This window comes from Mauremys mutica, chromosome 5 (genome assembly GCF_020497125.1).
Source record: "Mauremys mutica isolate MM-2020 ecotype Southern chromosome 5, ASM2049712v1, whole genome shotgun sequence".
Classification (NCBI taxonomy): domain Eukaryota; kingdom Metazoa; phylum Chordata; order Testudines; family Geoemydidae; genus Mauremys; species Mauremys mutica.
The window spans coordinates 93,828,456-93,850,980 of NC_059076.1; the positions used below are offsets into that span (position 1 = coordinate 93,828,456).

Genomic DNA, 22,525 nt, shown 5'->3' on the forward strand with positions numbered 1-22,525 from the left:
TAATGGTCCAGACCTTCACCAGTGTAAGGGACTCAGCAGAGCCTGCTTGCCCTCTTGCAGTCTTCTGCTGCAGCCTCAGGAGAGTCTACTTCCAGCCTCTCCTGGTCCCAGGCTCCCCAATGGCGCTGGGCTCTCTTTTATGTCCCCTAGCTAGGAATCATCAGACCCAATCACTTGATACTGTCCAGCTGGATCAGATGATTCCCAGCACCTGGCTACTGAGCTCTTTTCCAGAACTGCTACTTGCTCCCTAGCCTCCCTGGCCTTTAAAGGGGGCAACCTGCCCTGTTACAGGAACTTTCTTCCATAAGGGTAAAATTCATCTGTGTAGAGACAGAGTTTTCTAAGGACTGTCACAAATCTCATCACATTCCAGTCCAGGTGCAAGGCACACCTCTTTGACCTGCCTTCTTTAACATAAAACCATAGCAGCTTGCACAACAAAACAACAAAAATCCCCCAAACAAAACCCTACCAAACAAAGCATTACTCCACACACTCAATTTTCCTCATCCTCACTTCAGGATGAGGATGAGAGAGATAACAAACCACATGTGAAGGATCTTAGTCAAGTCACTTAATGCACTGCTGGAAGGTGCTCAGAGGAGGGCAGTGATGAGGGCAGGATAAGAACTTATATAGAATAGACCTTATCAATCTTTTACTGAAGTTGCAGTTCCCATTTTGAGATAGATGAAATATTAAATATCGAGCAAAGAAAAATCCATCTGTACGCAGTATTTTACCAAGTTGTTTTTTTCCCCCTTTAAATCTAAACCCAGATCACAACCATTGGCACTTGCCAATTCCTAACTTTAAGAGAAGAGGAGTTTGATTACTGTAATCTCTCATCCCAGCTGTGAGGGTAATAGCATGAGCAGAATCCTGCCTTACTGAAAAATACAAGATTTTCTCTAAATATAACAATTCCGTAAATGCTGCTAGTCTGAAATCTAGTCTGAACAGAAACAAGCCAATGACGCATGTATATTCATAACTTGAAAGATATCAGCCTTGTATGCTGTTGATGAATTCAGCCTCTTCTCTCTTTTTATAGCAATGATTCGACAGTTAAGGCTGAGTCAGCTTTTATCATTATGATATTATGATTTATTTGTATAGTGGTGGTGTCCAGACACTCCAATCAAGACCAGAGCCCTACCATTCTGGGTACTATACAAACACATAGAAGATATGGTGCCTGACCTAAGGAATTTACAGGATAGAGGAGAGGCATACTGCCAAATATATATATATATATATATTTGTGTGTGTGTGTATATATATATATATACACACATACACACACACACACAGAGCTTTTATAGATCAATTTTGTGCTCTAAAATATTATAATTTCACTCTTCCAAACTAAGGCCACCCAACAATAACCCATCCAGGGGACCAAATTTATTAGGTTATGTGCATGTATATGCAGTTTGCACCATTCATTTTCTCTCCCCTACTGGCTCCGTCAGGATCCAGCATGGGGTTGAAAATGGCAATGCTATGGACCTTTGAAATCCTTGGGGAGCAGGATTAAGGTCAAGGTTAATACCCTTCTCAGTGATGAAAATGGAGCCAACAGAGAGCATTGGGATAGAGCAACATGTTTAATATGTGTTCCTGACCCTGGATTTGTCATTGTGGGTGTCAGCTTGCCAAACTAAGGAGCTGGACTTTTAATGCTGTTGCAGCCCTTATTTTGAAGGCTGATCATTTTTTCATTATCAGTGTTCTTGCTAAAGCAAAGAGTCAAATTCTACTCTTGAATGTACCTCCTGGGCTCCCAGAGAAGTCTCCAGAGTTTATTAATCTCATATAAACCAAGACAATTAATAATATTTAGTGGAGGGGAACATTAATACAAAAACTGAACATTACTTTCCATTTAGTTTTGTGGGACAAGGGCCGGGTTGGTAGCTGCTATTTAATAGCAGGGAAAAAAACACTCCAAGACCCACTGCCTATTACTGTGAGAAGACATAAGGGAAACAAAGCCACTGAAGATAGAAGATCAACGGGAGTTTTACCACTGAGCTCAAGGGGAGCAAAGGTAGGTCAATATTGAGTGCTTTTGAAAATCTCACGCACTTTATTGGGACTTTCTACTTAATCAAAGGCCATCAAGCACGTTAGAAAAAAATCAGTGAATATCTCAAAAAACTCATGACAGAAATAGGCAGATTAGTTATGGATTTTGTTGATGCTCAGATGTGTGGAGCAGCCCCAGTTCCCATGGAGTTCACCATTTCTCAAGATCAAGCCCATTATCAGTGATAAGCACTATTGTATGATAAAGACTCTCCAACTGTGTTTATAAGTCGGATAATCACTCCCAGACAGCTACAATGCCCAAAAGAACTGGAAGGCCAAGGAACTTAAAAGATGAATTCTTGCCTGACAGTTAATGGATTTTGAACCATGCAAGAAGCAAAACTAGAGAATGAGGTCAGATCACCCAGATTGGTTTGAGTGGGGAGGAAAGGGAAAGCAATTGGCAATACATTAGCTAAGGGGCAGGATAAGAATAGGAAGCCTTATAACTTATTAAAACTTTACACATCTTCATGTATATGAGAAAGTGTGTGAGAAACAATGAAAACTTTGATTTAATACCAATATTTTAAGGCACAGAGGGAAGGAATTTTCAGTGATGTGTGACCCTGGACTCTCAAAAACTGCTCCCACCTTAAAAAAATGAGGTAAAATAACAAAGTAACCATGTAACTAGCTCTCAAATGTTGGGAAGAAAATTACAGGCAATCTTGTTCCCATCACCATTTTCTTTACAATTATGAGGGAATGTATTATATTACCTGAATTAGAGTGGAGTGCTGTGAAAATGATCCTCTTTTCACTATGTGCTTGAAAAAGTTTAACGTCTAAATATGGGAATTGCTCAAACAATGTTTAGAAATAAATCACTTGCTAACTTCTTAACTGAGCTTCCCTCTGAGGAAGTGAAATCTGAGCAGAGACATTTCAGGGTGTGATACAGACAGAACTGATTTCTCTCAAGAGCTAATAGTATTTCAAGCTCTCGGTTGTAAACATCCCTCTTTGCATACAGAAAGCATATTAACAGCGTTGCCAAAAGGATGGAACCTGTCAAGAACAATTTGCAAAGTAGGGATGCAAAGACCCGTCTACATCCCTGATCAATGCATATTGTAGGATTAGTGTCAGTTTGAGTCTTTATGGTTGACATCTACCAGGAAATCAAAACCATTACAGAGTAGATTGGATGGGAGGGAGGAATAGTAATGGTAAATGGAACTTTTCACCTGTGGCCACCTTGTTCAAATCTGATCCAAGTCAATAATGACCAAAAGTTGTTACTATCTGATAGCTGCTGAGTAGCTTATTATGATGATGTATTATTTGCATTACTGTCGTGACTAGGAGACACATTGAAAATATAAGGAACTGAGAAAATATGAAATATCCCTTCATCAGCCGTAGGATTGAGAGTGTCCTTACGGAAACGTCCTCCTCAACGCAGGCATTACTGCCAAAATGTTCTGATCACAGGAAACATTGGACAGCATGGAGAAGCAGGAAAATAACATTGATCAGCTAATGTGACACAAATGCATTTATCATCATGGTCCCTCTTTGCAATCTTCTGCTGTAAGGTATGCATGATGCCAGGAAAGGGTTGAATCGGTAGCCCTAAGTCCCCAAATGCAAAAGAGCCATTTTCTTAGGATCCAGAATGACACAACATTCTGTCCATTTTCAGTCTGCAGGCTTTTTAGGGCTCCTGTGCAGGACATGGATGGTAAACACTTAATAAAAAGGGGAAAAAAGAAAGTCTCCTGCCTATTTTCTCATCATGTGTATTAAACTAATTACTCTGTTTTAACAAGGGGGACTTTGTTCTCATAATTTCCAAGTTTCATTCCAAGCCCTGCAGCTAATCATGATATGGTCCCTGATAATGAGTAGTAAATTGTTATAGTCCTTAGAGTCTGATAGGTACATTCCAGTCTGCATCATGCAGCCTTGCTTTTCTATACGTTATTGTTCACAGATGGTAGCTGTCAAATGCTGTCAACTTCATATACACATTGAGAGAGTCACATCCGCATTCCTGGAATTTATGACTGCACAGACCTCACCTTCTAGGGCCCTCAATTCAATAACATGTCATGTCCCTTCAGTCTCACCCTGCTCTAAAATACTTTCACCCACTTATGGGCTTTCCATTTAGAAAAAAAAACCTTGCTGAGTTATTACAATGTAAATATTTTAATAGAATAGGAAAAAAAGTCTAGCTGGCTTAAAACAGCCTCCATTAATACACTAAGATTAATAGTCAGGAGCTAATGGAGCATTTGTTTTAAAAAGTTTATTTAACTTCACGGTACAGGAAAGTGGATATATATTGGGTGTCATATCAGCAGGTCCCTGGGTAACAGTACGTAATGTATGGGATATGTGCTGTAGTTTGATCTTTTAAAGGAATTTATCAACTTAACTTTGGCCCAAGATTCAGAACCTAAGCCCAATAGAAATGTTTTCATGATTGGTTTTAAATTACATTTTAAAAGCATTTATTTTAAAACAAATATTCCCCTGCAGTGTTTGAAGCCCCAAAATTGCAGCACTAAGAACATGAAAGGGAAACAGACTACAAATAAAATGGAAACTGACTCCCTTAAATGTTCATTGTCCAAACTGAGAGAACTGTGACAACTAAAGAGCATGACTCGGTTACTAGTACATTTTAAATTATACATTTTTATGGTTAATAAACCAAAATTTAATTAACAACCCAGGTAAAGGAATGTGCTTGTTTACAATGTATGTGTCCCAAATGTCTGTGCCAACCAAGCTAAGATTTGTGCAGGAAAAGAAGTGTGCAAAGGTGAGTTTCCATTTACTCATAGTCCAGGGTCAAACTCTGGCACAAATTAGAGCAGCCTCAGAGCCCTGCAGCTGCTCTAATTTATGTAAATTATTATTTGTATTGAAGAGGCCCTAGTCAAGGATCAGGGCCCTGTTTGTACAGTACTTAGCACAACACATATAAAGATGTCCCCTGCCCTGAAGAATTTACAATCTAAGCCTAAGACAAAGGACAACAGAAAGCTATAAACAGACAGAGGAAGCAGAAGGTACCAATGAAACAATTAAGAACAGCACAAGAAGCAGAAGTCACTGCACACCAGTTGCCAAATTTTTGTAGTCATCATGACAGAGGGAAATTTGAAAGAGGAAAAATGAGGTGGCTTTTTGGATGTTTGCAGGGAGCTCCTTCCCAGTATAGAGAGTGGTATGCGAAAAAAACCCACAAAGGTGCTTGTTGGAAAGTTTGACAAATGGGCATTCAAGACAGGTATGATTGGCAGATCAGGTGGGTGTTGACAACACCATAATATACAAGATTTGATTGGTAGAGTGGGAATAGACCACAAAGTGCCTTAAAAGTGAAGAGAAATAGGTTTTTTGCTTGTTTTTTGATGTTGTAGAAAAGAAGAAGCTAGTGAGGGACACAAGAGGACTGATGTGGTCAAAGCAACAAGTTAGGAACATGATCTTTACAGAAGCGTTTTGCATGAAGAGATGCACAGCTTATTTAGGCTCACTTATAATGGCCTTCTGTGGCCATTGTTGCCGCTGAGAATAGCCAGAGCACAGCAGCATTCTGGCTATGCCCTGAGTGTCTTTTTGTTCTGTGTTTGTACAACATCAAGCATAATGGAGTCCTGGTTCATGACTAGGGCTCCTTGGTGCTATGGTAATACAAAAAATAATATCACCATCCTTGGCATGCTCCAACGGCAGAGTATTTTGGGTGGGAGGGCAGACAGCCAGTTGTACCAACTTTACACCATCCAGGGAAGCCCCTATGTGAGGGCTATTTCCTGATTAGGAGCTACAGTACTTTACAGTCCCTTTAAGTTGCTAGAGTGATGTCAAGGGTACCTAGAGCAATGGAGAATTGGCTTCCTGGTGTGCAAATGGACAGTTTCCCTTTAAGCATTTATAATCTCTCAGGCAGTCAGAGATTAGAGCATGAGCGCCAGTGGAAATTTCTGAATTTTATCCCTTTTATGAAGCAGGTGCACCCAAGCTTTGTCCAACTGACAGCTATTTCAGTAATCTCCTAGGAGCCCCAGGGCTACAAATGGCACACTGTGCTTCACAGGATCTGAGCAGCCACACATGCCGCACCTCAGTATTCAAAGGGTATGTCTGCACTTACCGTGGATCGACGCTGCGGCAATCAATCCACTGGGGGTCAATTTAGCGGGTCTAGTGAAGACCCACTAAATCAACTGCAGACACTCTCCCGTTGACTCCGGTACTCCACCAGAACAAGAAACATAAGATAAGTCAATGGGAGAGTTTCTCCTGTAGACCCACCGTGGTGTACACACCTCAATAAGTCGACCTAAGCTACATTATTCAATTAGCTGGAGTTACATAACTTAGGTCAACTTAACCCCGTAGTGTAGACTTGCACAAAGTTAGTATAGCTTCATGCCACAAGCTTATTGGGCCTAATTCTTCTCTCAGGGTGTTACACCAATTAACTCTATTTGCTTCAGTGGAGCTATTCCTGAATTTCAGCACTGTAGCTGGGCACAGTGGAGAATATCTGGCCTGTGAGAAACAGTTTAGCCATCCCATTGTAAGAAAAGAAAATGACTGGTATGGGCTACTCTTCAGGGGACCTGTAATTCTAGGAAGTCCCTCCGCCACTTTTTTTAAAATGACACCAAGATTTCTTCCACTCTCCCTTGTAAACCGATTTTGAGCTGGAATCTTCTGGAGGGCTTACCAGTCACATATGAACGCAAGTTTTGCTGTGATTTCCTCCATCACTTATATCTCTTTGAACTCTCATAACCATAGAGATGTGTACGTTGGACAAGAAGTTTGTGGGGGCTGGATTGATCCAATTCAATGTAATACATTTTGAGGCCACAAAAGGTTGTGACCTAGAGAGCATTTCACAGCAGGACTCCTTTAATGTCACTTTCAAACAAGAGTTCATCCTGCCCCTTTAAAAAACTTGGCCTGGGACAGCTGGTTGTGGTTGCACAATGGGGGGAATAACATTCTGTAAAACAATGTGTTCTATTGTCTTGCTTCACCTCTCATCTCTTGAGCCTCGTGTTACTTAAAAGAGGTAATAACATATCTTGCAAAAGCCTGAATAGAAATAACTGGAAATGTTGCTGTTTTTGTTTTGAGTAAGTGTGCTAAATAATTTCATAATGTTGCTGCTGGATTACTGGCATTCATTCGGGGGCGGGGGGGAAGAGAGAGAGAGATGCAGTCCATTATGAGCTTTAATAATGAGGCTAGGAAATACATACTTAGCCATGTTGCAACATATCACTATAAATAAGTACAATACATATAAACATTGTACATTTGTTGTTATTAAATGACAGTTTTCTAAGTCCTGGTGACCCAAATTAAATCACAGCTCTTCTAACCCTGCCCTGTTCTCTGTTAAAACCCCAAAAGCTATGCCATGCTTTTCCACTATTTTCAAAGATCTTTTTAAAGATAAACTTGTATTGTGAAAGTTTTTTGGTTTTGACACACAGAAGGGTATTATTTCCAAAAGAGAAGCAGGGAACCTGCCCCGCCCCCCCACACATACACACACACACACAATTTTATATAGACAGAAGTACAAGTGATAAGAAAGTCAATTAAAACCAATTTGACTATATAGCATTTTTTTTTAGGAAATTTAGTGCTTGTGAAAGGTGACAAATTGACAGCCCTGGAAACTAAACAAGCTCTCTTTACTCATAGACCATAGGCAAAAGCAGTGCAAGCCTCCCCAAAGAGCCAATGGACTATTTTTGGCAAAGCTAAGAGAGAACCCAGGTTTCTTAGGGTATGTCTACACTGCAACTGGACACCTGCGGCTGGCCCATGCCAGCTGACTTAGTCTTGTGGGGCTTGGGCTGCAGGGCTGTTTAATTGCTGTGTAGACTTCCGGGCTTGGGAAGTGAGGTGGAAGAGTCCCAGAGCTCAGGCTTCAGCCCAAGCCTGGAAGCCTACCCTGCAATTAAACAGCCCTACAGTCTGAGCCCTGAGACCCGAATCAGCTGGAACGGGCCAACTGTGTGTTTTTATTTGCAGTGTAGACACATCCTGTGATGGAAGACTCAAGTTTTATCTGCATATCCAGCCTCTCAGAATGAATACTCCAAATCTATGTGCTAGTCTATGGCATCTGTAAAATAGGGCTACTCCTGCACATCCACTGACATTTTGTTTTGAGACACACATATGAATGAGCACTATTCAACTGCAAAGCATCATTAACAAACAAATAGCACACAGGAGTCCTAACAAACAAATGTTATTCAGGAGGCCTCACACTCAATCCCTTGTTTTAATCACTAGACAACACTGCCCTATCAGAGCCAGGATAGACATGGAATTCTGATTCCTGTCTTTCTAATGCTTCCTAGCAAATAGTTATTTAACCCAACAGCAAAATGTCTGTTGTGCCTCTCTCTAACAGGAGGTTCAAACAAAGGATAACAGCCTACTACTGCTACCTGCTAATAGAGTTGCTCCTTTAGCTTAAGTGGTAGAGGTCTGTGCTGTGGATCTGAATGGTCTTGTAAACACTTTGCTGATGATCCACAGGGGAAGAGGAGGGATGTTACAGTGCCATATGATGGAACTTCTTTTTTCTTCAGATTTTTTTGAACCTAGAGAATTCCGTTCCAAAACAAATCTGTTAAAAGAACATTGTTAAAGTTGCAAAGTCAAGCACCCAATAGCTAAGAAATGCCAGAATTAAGGTTCTCTTACAACTTCATTTCTCTGGCCTTGTGCATTATGATACAGTCACTAGTTATATGAACATACATCATTTTGTCCACAGGACCCTTGGCTCATTCAGTGCAGAGTTTGGACAGCGCTCAGTGAATGAGGCAGCACCTAATATAATGGGGCCTTAATCCGGTTTGGAGCTTCTGGATGCTACTGTAAGACTAATAAAAAAAATCAATGATTTTCTTAAAGATAAAACATTATGTAAGTACTAAGTATCCTTCTTACTCCTGGCTCAGGGACTATAAAGTGATACTTGGGCAGTACATAAATTCCTACAAGAACAAACAGAAGCATTTAAATCTTTTCTTTAGTGTCTGCCATAAAGAGCACCTGAGACATTCACATAGGGAGCATGCAAATACCTGCAGTTCAAATGATGAGTTATTCTAGATGGCCATTCAGAAGAACAAATCATTAATAAAAGAGTCTTGAATTTTACTCCAGCACTACCAACAAGACAAGCTAAAAATGTCCAAGGGACTCAATTCTAACTGTGAAAAACCTTTTACATACATATTTTAAACACCAAAGACACGTCAAAATATAAAATGTCAGAAGTCCACACAGCCCCTTAGGAAAATGCTGATAAACAAGATTAAAAATGTATTAGCTGTTGCCTACTTTTAAAAGGAAAGATGGCCTAATGACATTAGCCTGGGAGATGCAAGTTCAATTCCCTGCTTTGTCACAGGCTTTCTGCCTGACTTTGGGCAAATAATTTTGGTTTCTCTGTGCCTCATTGGGAATAACAGTACCTCCCTGCCTCCCAGAGGTGTTGTGAGGATAACTACATTAAAGATTGTGAGGTGCTCTGATACTATAGTACAGGGGTCGGCAACCTTTCAGAAGTGCTGTGCCGAGTCTTCATTTATTCACTCTAATTTAAGGTTTCGCGTGCCATTAATACATTTTAATGTTTTTAGAAGGTCTCTTTCTATTAGTCTATAATATATAACTAAACTATTGTTGTATGTAAAGTAAATAAGGTTTTTAAAATGTTTAAGAAGCTTCATTTAAAATTAAATTAAAATGCAGATCTCCCTGGACTGGTGGCCAGGACCCGGGCAGTGTGAGTGCCACTGAAAATCAGCTCGCGTGCCACCTTCAGCACACGTACCATAGGTTGCCTACCCCTGCTATAGTAATAAGGGGCCTTATAAGAACCTTAGGGTACGTCTTCACTACCCGCCATATCGGCAGGTAGCAATCGATTTCTCGGAGTTCGATATATCGCGTCTCATCTAGACGCGATATATCGAACTCCGAACGCGCTCCCGTCGACTCCGGAACTCCACCACCGTGAACGGCAGTGGCGGAGTCGACGGGGGAGCCGCGGACGTCGATCCCGCGCCGTGAGGACGGGTAAGTAATTCGAACTAAGGTACTTCGACTTCAGCTACGCTATTCGCGTAGCTGAAGTTGCGTACCTTAGATCGAACCTCCCCCCTAGTGTAGACCAGGCCTTAGATAAATTAGAGACTAGACAGCCTTTTTCAGACTCTCTTTTCACTCTGACTGTGACAAAACTCTCCACCCTTGCAGGAATAGATTCACCTCTTCTGCTAGCAGCGACATCCTCAGCTACAGAGGAATCTGTGGTTGAAAGGAGATCAACAGAGAACCAAGCAGCAGCAGTAGCATGGCTCTGGATCCGACTCAGGAAAGCATCTCTATTCAGGAAAGCACTTAAGGTCAGGACTGGGTTTAGTGAATTTGCACTAAATGCTAATAATTGTACTTTTATTTGCTCTTATTAAGATGTATGAAGGACCAAAAGCAGTTCTGAGACCCTGATTTAGGAAAACACTTAGGCATGTGCTTAAGTCCATCCCTCGTCAAGACAACCTGTCAGCACATGCTGATGTTTAAAGCTTGGACTGAAGTGCTGCCCTGAATAGGGTTGCATTCCCAAAGCAGGGCTGTGGTGGGGAAGCCCCCTTGCGTCCCTACCAGAACATGATTTGGGGATGCTTTTCTCCTCTGGCACTCACAGAGTCCTTCCCCTGCTTGTGGTGTACAAGATTTTCTCCAAACAAAGAAAAAGAGATTTTCCTGTCCCTCCCAGGGGACAGGGAGAATCAAAATAATAATAATAAAAAGTCTCTTAGGCAGTGTTTCAGTCACCCCTTTAGGACTCAGCTAATCTGTAAGTTTTATTGTCCTTGATCAGGGCTAGGGTCTGTCTTTAAGCCCCCTCCAGGTAACCCTATACCTGGTCCCTTGAGGCAGTGGTTCTCAAACTAGGGACGCTGCTTGTTCAGGGAAAGCCCCTGGTGGGCCGGGCTAGTTTCTTTACCTGCTGCGTCCACAGCCGTTCCAATCGCGGCTCCCACTGGCTGTGGTTTGCTGCTCCAGAAAGGGCAGCCAGCATGTCCCTCGGCCTGCGCCGCTTTCTGCAGCCCCAATTGGCCTGGAGGTAAACAAACTGGCCCAGTGTGCCAGGGGCTTTCCCTGAACAAGCAGCGGCCCTAGTTTGAGAACCACTGGTCTAAGGGGTGCTCTGCGATTATCTTCCTCTTCACTGATCTCCCAGGCACAGCAGTCTTCCCCTGAGTTACAGCCCTTTTCCTTCCTTCCTCGTTTCATGGTACAGCAGTCTCAGCACGTGAGGCTATGACCGCGCTTACTGCAGTTTTTGCATAAGTAAATATCTATGTTCTGTCAGCCAATCCTGTGTCCTTAAAAAAGTGAAGTAATGCTTTTTAATGCTACCCCCCTTTCCCAGTGCTCTCACCAATCCTTTAAGAGTACATTCTTTCAACTGGAGTGGTCTCAGTTCTTCATAACGAGTCTTTCTTTCTGTGTAATTCTCCCTGCATTTGTCACAGCAGATGCTCAACTGTTTCTTGGATTTTGCATGTGTTGCAAAACCCGTCTTTGTGCTTGTTTAGTAAATGTAAATTACCATTCAGATTACAGTGGCCTGTTAGCACTTTAAGTACAGTTATGTCACTTCTTCTAGCACAGCTATTAAGTATATCATTAGCCTCATGTTTAGGACATATTTCATAGAGCCTTTGTCCTTTTTGCTCTTTGGTCCATAGTTTTTTGCCATTCCTTCTTAAATTCTCTCTTAACCAAACTTTTGAAGTTCTCTTTATTCAACGGGAATTTTATATCAACCTCTTCATTTTTTAAGGCCTGTGTTGTCATCTCTAGAGCGGTCAGTATAGATTTGGCAATGCTGATCCCATTTGCCATATATAAACTCACAAATCATAGACATCATATTTGACAATCCTGCTCGTCTCTTTGTTTTATTGTATAATTCCAAATCCACAGCTGGAGAGACAGCCGTCCAGCTATAGTTTGATTTCCCGTGAGTAAAGATTTTAATTTCTTCCAGACCTGCCTTTTCACCTATGTCTTTTATCCACCTTTTGACCCTGTTAACATGTAGGAGTTTGTGGCTCCCAGTTACTTCTTGTCTATTTAATTCGCAACAGTCCTCATATATTCGGTTGGTACTCTTATCTTCACTATTTCCATTAACCTTAGCCCAAAAGGTTAAATCTAACAAGTTAATCCTGACATGTATAGGCATTTCGCCAGTTGCTACCTGCAGCACACACAATGGAGTCAAAATACTCGCGCCACATGCGATTTACAGAGCTTGGGCTTGGATCAGCTCTAATTTTTGTTATGTTAATTAAGAAGCTGAATTAAAGGTGTGGCATCCATAATGTATAACTGGTTTTATTAATTCCCTCTACAGTATCAACAATTTGTTCTTATCTGCATCCCAATTGTTCCCAGCAAAACTTTTAAACAGATTAATCCTATCTTTACATTTAGTCTTGACCCTTCCAAGTTGGTTTGTTACTGGAAATGACTCCTCAGAATGTAAAATTTTGAACTACCTGTATTGTTTCTGTATAGAGATATAAGTTCCATTCTCCCCAATCTTCCTTTTTGTGAAGATTGTTCCCTTTGTTTTAGCAGGTGAGCACTTAAATCCCCAAGTATCTTCCCATTCTGAAATCCCTGAGTGCCTCAGTGGTTCCCTCCAGAGCTATCTTAAGTCTTCTGTGTTTGACCCAAACAGCACAGTCATCTGCAAATATGGTAATACCTATTGCTGCTCTTATACTCTCTGGGAGATCATTCATTGTAATGTTAAACAAGGTTGGGCTGATAACATTCCCCCGTGGAGTGCCATTAGTACGTTTATAAATATTTGACAAAGCCATCCCCACTCTGACTTGTATGGTTCTATCATTTAAGATGTCTTTTATCAACCGGAATATTCTTCCTCTTATTCCAATCGTGACCAATCTATACAGCAAGCCTTCCCTCCATAGCATGTCATAAACTTTTTCAATGTCCTAAAAGACAGCTGACATAAACTCTTCCTCGTAGTTTTTGCATTTCTAATCTTACCATATGATCAACTGTGCATCTTTCTTTGCTGAAGCCACTTTGTCCACAGTTTATAATTTATTTTTTTTCCAGCCATGCTACTAATCTCTCATTTATCATTCTTTCCATAATTTTGCCCACACACAATGGGATGGCAATAGGTCTATATGCATCAAGTCTTGTTCGTAATTTGCCAGGTGTTCCTATCAGTATAACCATCACTTGCTTCCATTTTGCCAGTAATATTCCTTTCCCCCATATATTATTACATAATTTCAATAAACTCCCTTCCGGTAAACTGTTAAACTCCCTTCCAGTAGATGCTTAAGCATTGCATTACATATGCTATCTTTACCTGGGGCTGTATTTTTACTTTTGTCTATAGCTTTTTTGAGTTCCTGTATGCTGAAATTTTCATTCAGTACATCGTCTTTATATTCTACCCAGCTTTGTAAGAGTGCACAATTTTCTTCAACAAGTATTAGTTTTTGTTCACAAAACTCTTTCCTTTGACTTGTATCACTACTAACTTTTTGGAACTCTTTTGATAAAATATTCACTTTTCCTAAATTAGAACTTTCAAATTTATCATTTACTATAAAACCAGGTATAAACTGGATTTCTGAGTTTGTGGCACTTCAATGTCATACGTATAGCTAGGATGGCTGCTGCTACAATTCCCTTTATTAAATTATCATGAAATTTGTCTAGATTATCACTTATCCAATGGGTGCTTTGCTACTCAGCACACTTATTCTTAAAGAGTCTCCAGTTTGCTTTTCTAAGATTCCAGGTAGGAATTTCTTAAGTGTTCTCAATGTTACCTAGGCCTTGATATGTAATTAGCATAGGGAAGTGATCACTTTCTATTTCTTCTTCTTTATAGATTTCACAACTACATTTACTTGCTGTATTGCTTGTTGCAATTCCCAGATCAAAACACAAAAAGGTTCCATCCACCAGATCAACACCAAGTTGTGCATGTCAATGAACTGTTCCAGGCATTTGCATTATAATAAGTTTTTCTGCTTCCCGATATTTCGTTATGGCTGTTAAGATCTCCACAAATAATATACGGGCCTTTGGCACCCTTAACTAACTCTTCCAGTTCTAGATTGTCTATTTTTATTTACATGGATTGTAAACATTATAGATTTGTATAAAGGTGCTATTATTCTGCAGAGGAATCTCAACAGCTTTGTACTCAAAACTTAAGTTTGTACATCTATGTCAATGTAACCAAGACCTTCCTTAATAAATATACAGTCCCCTCCTCTGCTTGTTATTTCTCTGTCACATCTGGTTACATCATATCCTGGAAGTCTAAATATCAGTTTTCTCACTAACCATGTTTCTTGTATACATAGCACAACAGGTTTGTTTTCCATTTCAGTTTTGTGTAATTCCTGACCATGTCTTGTTAAACTATGTGCATTCCAGGAAAACAAGCTAGAACCATGTCATTTAAACTACATTATTACTTTCGTTTAAAATTGCATGAATGTGGTTTGTTGAAAGATTGCCTATGTGCAAATACACCACTACCTCGATATAACGCCACCTGATATAGCACAAATTTGGATATAACGCGGTAAAGCAGTGCTCTGGGGGGGTGGGGCTCCACACTCCAGTGGATCAAAGCAAGTTCAATATAACACGGTTTCACTTATTACGCGGTAATATTTTTTGGCTCCCAAGGACAGCGTTATATTGAGGTAGAGGTGTACTTTTAAGACCATAAGAACGGCTATACTGGATCAGACCAAAGGTTCATCTAGCCCAGTATCCTGTCTTCCGACAGTGGCTGGTGCCAGGTGCCCCAGAGGGAATGAACAGAACAGGTAATCATCAAGTGATCCATCCCCTGTCGCCCATTCCCAGCTTCTGGAAGAGGCTAGGGACACCATCCTTGCCCATCCTGGCTAATAGCCATTGGTGGACCTATTCTCCAGGAACCTATCCAGTTCTTTTTTTATCCCTGTTATAGTCATGGCCTTCACAACATCCTCTGACAATGAGTTCCACTGACTGTGCCCTGTGTGAAAAATACTTTTCTACTGCTTTTGTTATATTTTTTATTCTTTCAGTCTTCTTCCTAGTCTGTAAACTGCAATTAATCACTGCTATCATAAATGCTATAAATTACCTACAAGCAGTATGCCTTCATCTATATTGTACAGTACATCCCCTATATTATCTTTCCTGCCTCGAACTGAGTGTTGTTGTACCAGTAGTTCTTTTCCCTCCTGGGCATTTTCCTCCTTCTCCACTTCCTGTTGTGAATATCTTTTGGTAGCTTCTTCATAGGATATTTTATGAATAGTTTTAATTTTCTGTATCTCTCTAGCTCATTCTGCTGCCACACGCTCTGTATGCTGCACTGTGCTTATCCCCACAGTTGTTGCGTTTTAGTTCTATTCCTTCCGTACAGTTCTCATACTAGTTTTCTCTTCCACATTTACCACACCTTGTTTTCCCCTGACAGACAGCTGCCATATGCACTAACCTTTGACATTTATAACATCTCAACAGGGTTGGCATATATGGTTTAACCCAGAAGAGTTGATATCCTATAGTAACCATGTCGGGTAGTGTTACATCTTGAAATGTTATTGGGATGGCTGTGGATGGTTTTACTCTTCCCCTCTCCTGCTAATCTGTTGCTTAACAAACAGCACTAGGCTTTACCTATACCCCTTTTAATTTCACCCTAGTCATGCCTAGTGGAACCCCATACACTACCCCTCTTGCTTCTATCATAAATTTAGGTAGCAGACAAATTACTTTTATTTTCCCTATATTGTAGTTTTAAGAAGTTTCTCAACCAGTTCCTTACGTGTATATTCTACTAGTAAATCTCTGCCCAGCATTTTTATAGCACTTAATATATTTCTGATACTTTATCTAATCCATTCTCCTGTTTCTGAGGGATTAACATCACTTGTCTTTACATCTTCAGCCAGTGATTTGATAATTATAAGCCATCATTCCTTTTCCTCTCTCTTTTTTCATCCCCGCCTGCTCCCTTTTCTTCAGATACAGATACTTCTATTCTTTTTTTCCTTCTTCCTAATCTGAAGCCATTCCTTACATCTTCTTCCTCATTTTCCAACATAATTTCCAGCCTGTATTTCCAGCTCTGTTCAATCAATCTGCCACCAGCCCAGACCGCCCCTGACTTCCACACCCAAGCTTAGAGCCAGCCAAGCCAGCAGCTGTTCCAGGCCCAACCAGTCAGCCCACCACTTCCTGTAGGGGCTTTCCCCTTTTAAGCTTCCTCCCTCCAGGCAGAGCAAGCCTTGCAGGTGTGTCTGGTTAGTGCTGGCTGAGCCCACAGGAGCTTGTTAGCATCCTTTCTACTAGGGCAAGGGCAGGCCCACTCACAGAACTGCAGAGAGAAAAGATGGCACTCAGGAAACCTGAGCTCAGTTCCAGCTCTGTCATGGATTTCCTGTGTGATCTTCAGTATGTCACTTAATTTCCTTGGCCCCAGTTCAGCAAGGTAGTTAAGCATGCGAGTAATCCCATTAATGTAACAGAGCTACTCCAGTGCTTAAAGTTACCCATGTGCTCAAGTACTTTATAGAATCAGGGTCTCTGTGCCTCAGTTCCTCACGTGTAAAATGCTCCTACCTTTTGTATGTCTGTTCTGTTTAAAACTCTAAACTTCTCAAGGTGAAGACTGTCTCTGACTGCGAGTATGTACAGAATCTAGCTCCCTGGGGCCCTGATCTCAGCCGGTGCTAGTATATTACAAATAATAATAATAAATAATTATGTTTAGTGTGCATAACAAAGGTGATAAGATTTTAGAATACTGGTTTCAGCGTTTCCTAAATGGAAACACAGGGAAAGCTCCCTGTCACTCTGAGTCACATTAACATTCAATATGGTATTTTCTCAGCATGAAGAGGCACAGAAAAATTTAAAGACTAAGGCTCTGAGCTGAAAAATTTAAACAGCTTTTTATAGAAGAGGCAAAATATTGCTGTGTCTTAATCACAGAAGAATGTTTGCTTTATAGCTTTAATAGCTCTAATGATTAGCGGTACTATGGACTGTGGAGACAAAACTTCTAAAATAATTATTAGAATTGGGCCTCCATTATAACCCAAATCTAAACAACCATGAATGCTGGTTCTCAAATTCTGGACCCAGATGTGTATGAAAACTTTGCCAGTGGTCCCCGTCTTTATAAAGTCTGAACCAAACCCCAGGATCTGAACATTCCTGACATTTCAAAATCTAAATCCAGACTTTTCAACCTGTGTGCATCTCTAAATTGGATTATCTCACCCTAAACATGCATTGATCATGCTTGTTACAAACAGAAAAGGCAAAGCAGTTTTTCCACTGGTTACAGCTTAATTCTAGTGCTACAGTGGAACCATTGTACTGCAGATTTCATGCTGACATGCACATTCCTTCAGGTGCGATAGGGTAAAGGAATTAAGACCAAGCTTATCAAGAAGAATTGTGCAGGTGCACAACAGAACGTGTTGCTCCTACAGCGATGACGGGGCAGCATTCTTCTCACATATCGTGGCCCAATTTACAAGGCAATTGCTGAGAAACACAACAGAGTCTATTTTCTGATCCAAAATCCACAAAAAAAAGCATTTTCTAAGGTGAACAGAAATGATTTTCAACTCAGACTGCATCTCTTCACCCTGCCAAGAGACTTGAATAGGAACATTCCACTGCTGAACAATCCATGGCAAAAAGGATTTATAATTAGATGCAAAGGCAACAGAGTAAAACAAAATTTAAAATTTACTCACAAAACCTGCCAAAGATTAGTTTGGAAAAACACCTGTTAATTCTTAGCACAGTCGTGATTTCCCAGGTGACATTTAACTCCAGGAGACTTAGCCAGTTTCCCATTATTTCAGCTGGGTTGCTGGGTGTGGGCAGTGGGTGTTGTGATAGGAAGACTTTCTGTTTGGGAGGTGGGGCAATGTTGGGACTCTTGGAAGGAGAGCGTTCAACCCCATCCAACCCTCTATCTCTCTCCTCCCCTGCATGCCTATTGAGACTGGCATCCCCACCTGCTGGCACAGCTCAGGCTGGGAACAAAGAAGAAAGCTCACATTGTAAGGTCAGGCCGGGAGCAGAGAAGACGCCTCATGCTGATAGCTTAGGAGAGACAGCAAGCAGGCAGGCAGCATGAGGTAATTGGCCTGCTCAGAGGGAACATGTGCACCAGTACTCAGCAGAGTGCCTGTAAGGTCTCATATGGTAGCAAGGAGGCCCAAGAAGCTGGGCCCTGGATAGGGATAGACAATGAATAGGATTGGATTTGAGTTTACTCATTTCCATTCCCTCAGTAAAGCACATCTAGTGCTCTAATTAATTATAATAATAAATGGAGATATACCTATCACATAGAGCTAGAAGGGTCATTGAGTCCAGCCCCCTGCCTTCATTAGCAGGACCAAGTACTGATTTTGCCCCAGATCCCTAAATGGCTCCCCTCAAGGGCTGAACTCACAACCCTGAATTTAGCAGGCCAATGCTCAAACCACTGAGCTATCCCTCCCCCCATGTTGCCTGTCTAAACTAGGTGAATGATCTCAGCAACACTCCATTCCCAAACTGGTGCTGAACAGAGTTTGGCCCTGCCTATATTATTATCCAGACTAGAATTATTTTCACCCACTGAGACCAAAAGCATACAAGAGCCTCGGTAGAGCATGGTGTCCAGCATGCTTCCTGGGAAGTTGTTGAAAACATCTCCCTTAGCAGTCAAACCATTCCTGACCCCATCTGATAGGGGGTCTGGGAAGAATCACTGTTGGCAATGGCTGTTACCAACCAGCCATTTTCTGAGTGTAGACAGGTTAGGTACTCAGGAAAATGTAGTTAAGGAGGCAGCTGGCACTATCCTTGTAAGCATCTAATGCAATTTAAAAATTAGGGATTTTGTGTGTTCTAGTGTTCACTGGCACTTTGGGTGGATACAAACAACAACATTTAAAAATAAAAACTAAGGGGAAAACTTTGGTGCTCACAATTGCACATGGCCCATTTCTCTTGCCATATGCTGCAGACAGCTGCATGGAGATCCAAAGGGACTCTGTGCGAGAGAACCTGCACCCCCATGAATACCTTCTTGCAGGATCAGACCCTTATACTTGTCTGCACTAGAAACTTCTACAGTGACTTTTCCCCTCTGGCTTTCTTTCAAACAAACCTTTGTAGCCAAAGGCCGGGCCCAGTAGCAGGTAAAAAAACTTACTTTACAGATGCAGAGATCAAAATCTTAATAATTTTAAAATTAACTTTATTTTCCCACCAAACCTCATTGCTACTTCTGACAGACACTTGAATTTGGGGTACATATCATGGCCACATTTAAGTCCCTCTTAAAGACCCCCTTGTACTGTTTTCAGTGAATCATATTCACTTGTACATAAATTGCCGACTGCTGTTCCCCTCTCCTTAACATCTGTCTACTTGTCTGTCTGTCCAGCCAGCTTTAGACTGTAAGATCCTCAGAGCAGGGTTCATCCTTCTTGAATGTTTGGAAAGTCATAACACATACCATGAACCAATAACAATGCATTAGTAATTGCTACAATTAATATTATTATTAAGCGTATCACACTGTGCGTCAAACTGGTATGTTTTATAACTAAGTTAGATCTGATTTATACTGTCATGCTGTTGTATTTTTATACTTAATTCTTGCCCCAACCCCCAAAGGTAATTTTGTTCTTTCATTAACAGCAAACGTGTATATTTTCCCCTCCAGCTATTAGCACTAGAGATTGGGCACAGCATGCGCGCGCCCTCTTCTGTGAAGGGACAGTCTCTGGGCACATGCACACTTCAGTCCTTCAGATACCAGCTGTGTGAACCTTAAAGCTGTTCTCCAGCTGGCCAGGAGCATCAATAACCAAGTAAATTAATTTGATGACTGAAATAGAGTTAATCATGACAACCACAGTATAAATCAAAGTCTTCCAGTTCCAGTTGCTTGAGCCCAAAAGTTGTTACCAGCGGGTGACTGATAGCCTAAGTGATATTAATTTGGTGATCAGTCTAGTCTCCAGCAGATGTCCACATCAGGACTAATGCTCATTGTGCTAGAAAGTGTTTATTTTTGCATTACCTCTTCCTCCATCTGTTTCCCTCCACCATTCTATTTGTTTGTTTCATGCACCTGTTGTGTTCTAGCATAACCTACTCTTTGGGACTGGGTTGGTCTTTTTACTAAGTATTTGTACATTACCTAGTGCAATCCTTGAATCAGTTCCTATGGCACTACTGTAGTACAGTTAAGTAATAGCAATAGAAATCACCACAGTAGACATAGCAGCTTGAACAGACACACTTCGGACAAACCAGCTCCTTATCTTCATCCCAGTCAAGGTTTTAGGCACATACCCTTGTGGAACAGTAGGAGAAGGGTCGCACTGTTCTAGTTCTATGGACGAACAGAAGGCTTCGAACACCAGCACTGACAATCTGACATTATTCACAAGAACTGAACATTTAAATACAAAGAAATGTAAAAAGTACAAGATGTCTAAGAAGTGTCACTGGAATGGAATGTGTGTTGAATTGGGCCCTTGGAACATTTAATTTGTACACCAACAATCAGAAGAGTTGCTCAAACAGAAAAATAGATCACCAAGAGCTAGAGTTACAAAGGGACTTAGGTGCCTAAGTCCAACATTTTAGGCTCCACTAGGATTCACAACTCCCTCTCCTCCCCCAGCTACTGCCTAACCCTATAGGCACTTAAATACCTCAGGCACCTAAATTTCCACCATTAAAGTTCTCGAGGTGCCTAAATTTCAGTAGCTGAACATATGCACAACCACCTAAGTCCTGATGCCACTCAGCAACTCGGCATCTAGCTCATGTTCAAGCTCCAGCAGGATTTACAAAGTAGGCATTCCCCTGCCCTTCTTGCCTTTGGGACCCGGTAACCAGGGGTACTCAGCACATGGGAATCCATGCAAAATGGTTGGAGAAGGAGGTGGTGCTGCCTTCCACCCTTTATGATCTTCAGCCCTGTGGAGCAGGGACTGAAACCTGGGCATCCTGTGTCCCAGGGAAGTGACCTAATCACTGGAGTCTCTCTCTGGCTCAGTGCATGTTTGTTTATTCCAAGTGGAACAGCTTCAACTGGAGAGAGGAAGAGCGCCCCACACTAGAATATCCCATAGCCTAGGGTCAGGACACTCGCTTGAGAGGCAAAAGATGTAAGCTCAACTCTTTTCTCTACATCAGGTAGAAGGGGAAACTGAATGTGTGTCTCCCACATCCTGGGTGAGTGCTGTAACCACTGGGCTAAAGGTATAAGAGTGGGCGGGGCACCACCACTGCCTCCTCCAGTGTTTACTGAAAACAACAGCTTAGGTGCCCTACTCCAGGAGAGGGCAGGTGGTACTAGATCCCCCGGATATGTTTGTAAGTTAAAATCAGATGCCTAAATGGGGGAGGCATTAGGAGTACTCCCCATAAAAGTCTCTAGTAGCAGCAATGCTCACCAAGAGGAACCAGACCATAGTAAAGTGGGGATGTCAGCATGCAGCAAGGCCCAGACAGAACAGGTAGGGGTGTGAGGGAAGACGAGTCCAAACCCAGATGATAGAGCATACAAAATAAGATTCTAGGAAGCACATTTCATAAGGAAAGAGCAGGGGTCAATCTCCCATTTGTGTCCTAGGAGCTAGATTCACAAAGGGACTCGGGCACTGCTGTGTGGCCTGTTGCAGTACCCAGCCTGTTTAGGTGCCCTGATGTTCACAACCCTGAGTTAGGTATAGAAATTAGATATGGACGTGACTACCTGGGCCAAGTTTAAACCTAATCTAAGCAGCTGCAGCTCCATTAACTTCACTGAAGCGGCATCTGCTTAAATCAGGTCTGAATTTGGGCCATTAAGTCCTTCCCTTTGTGAGTTTTCTAGTACTCTATCTAGACTAATAATTGTGGTACTCTGTCTAGTCTTGACAAAGCTTTTACTATATCCCTTAGGAAGCTATTCCACAGTCCAATGGCTATGAAGAGCTATTGAGCCTAAATTTGCCTTTCCTTTATATCATCTTATTACCATTGTGCCAATTGAAACAATTCTTCTCCCTTCATGGTGGTATTTCCCTTCAAATATTTATAGGTAGTTACAAAGCTTGGGTAAATGATGACTTTGGGGGAACATAGAATTCTCTTACTCTTTCTTCATGAATCAACCCCTCAAGTACTTTTTATCACTGTCATTGTTCTTCTCTGTATTTCTTCCAATTAATCTCTGTCTTTCGGTGCTGAGGTCCCTAAACCTTAACACAGTTACATGCAGCCTTACCAGGGCTAGTGTGAAGGGCCATCA

The 22,525-nt window shown here is 41.4% G+C and overlaps 1 long non-coding RNA gene across 1 annotated transcript in view; it reads left to right on the forward strand.

The window, feature by feature from the left end:
* Nucleotides 1-1,689: 1,689 nt before the first annotated feature.
* LOC123371546 overlaps nucleotides 1,690-22,525 on the forward strand; it is a 35,363-nt gene continuing 14,527 nt past the window's right edge. The window contains exons 1-3 of the long non-coding RNA XR_006579835.1: nucleotides 1,690-2,056; nucleotides 3,406-3,638; nucleotides 10,369-10,517. This is a non-coding gene — a long non-coding RNA (uncharacterized LOC123371546). The remainder of the gene's footprint in view (nucleotides 2,057-3,405; nucleotides 3,639-10,368; nucleotides 10,518-22,525) is intronic.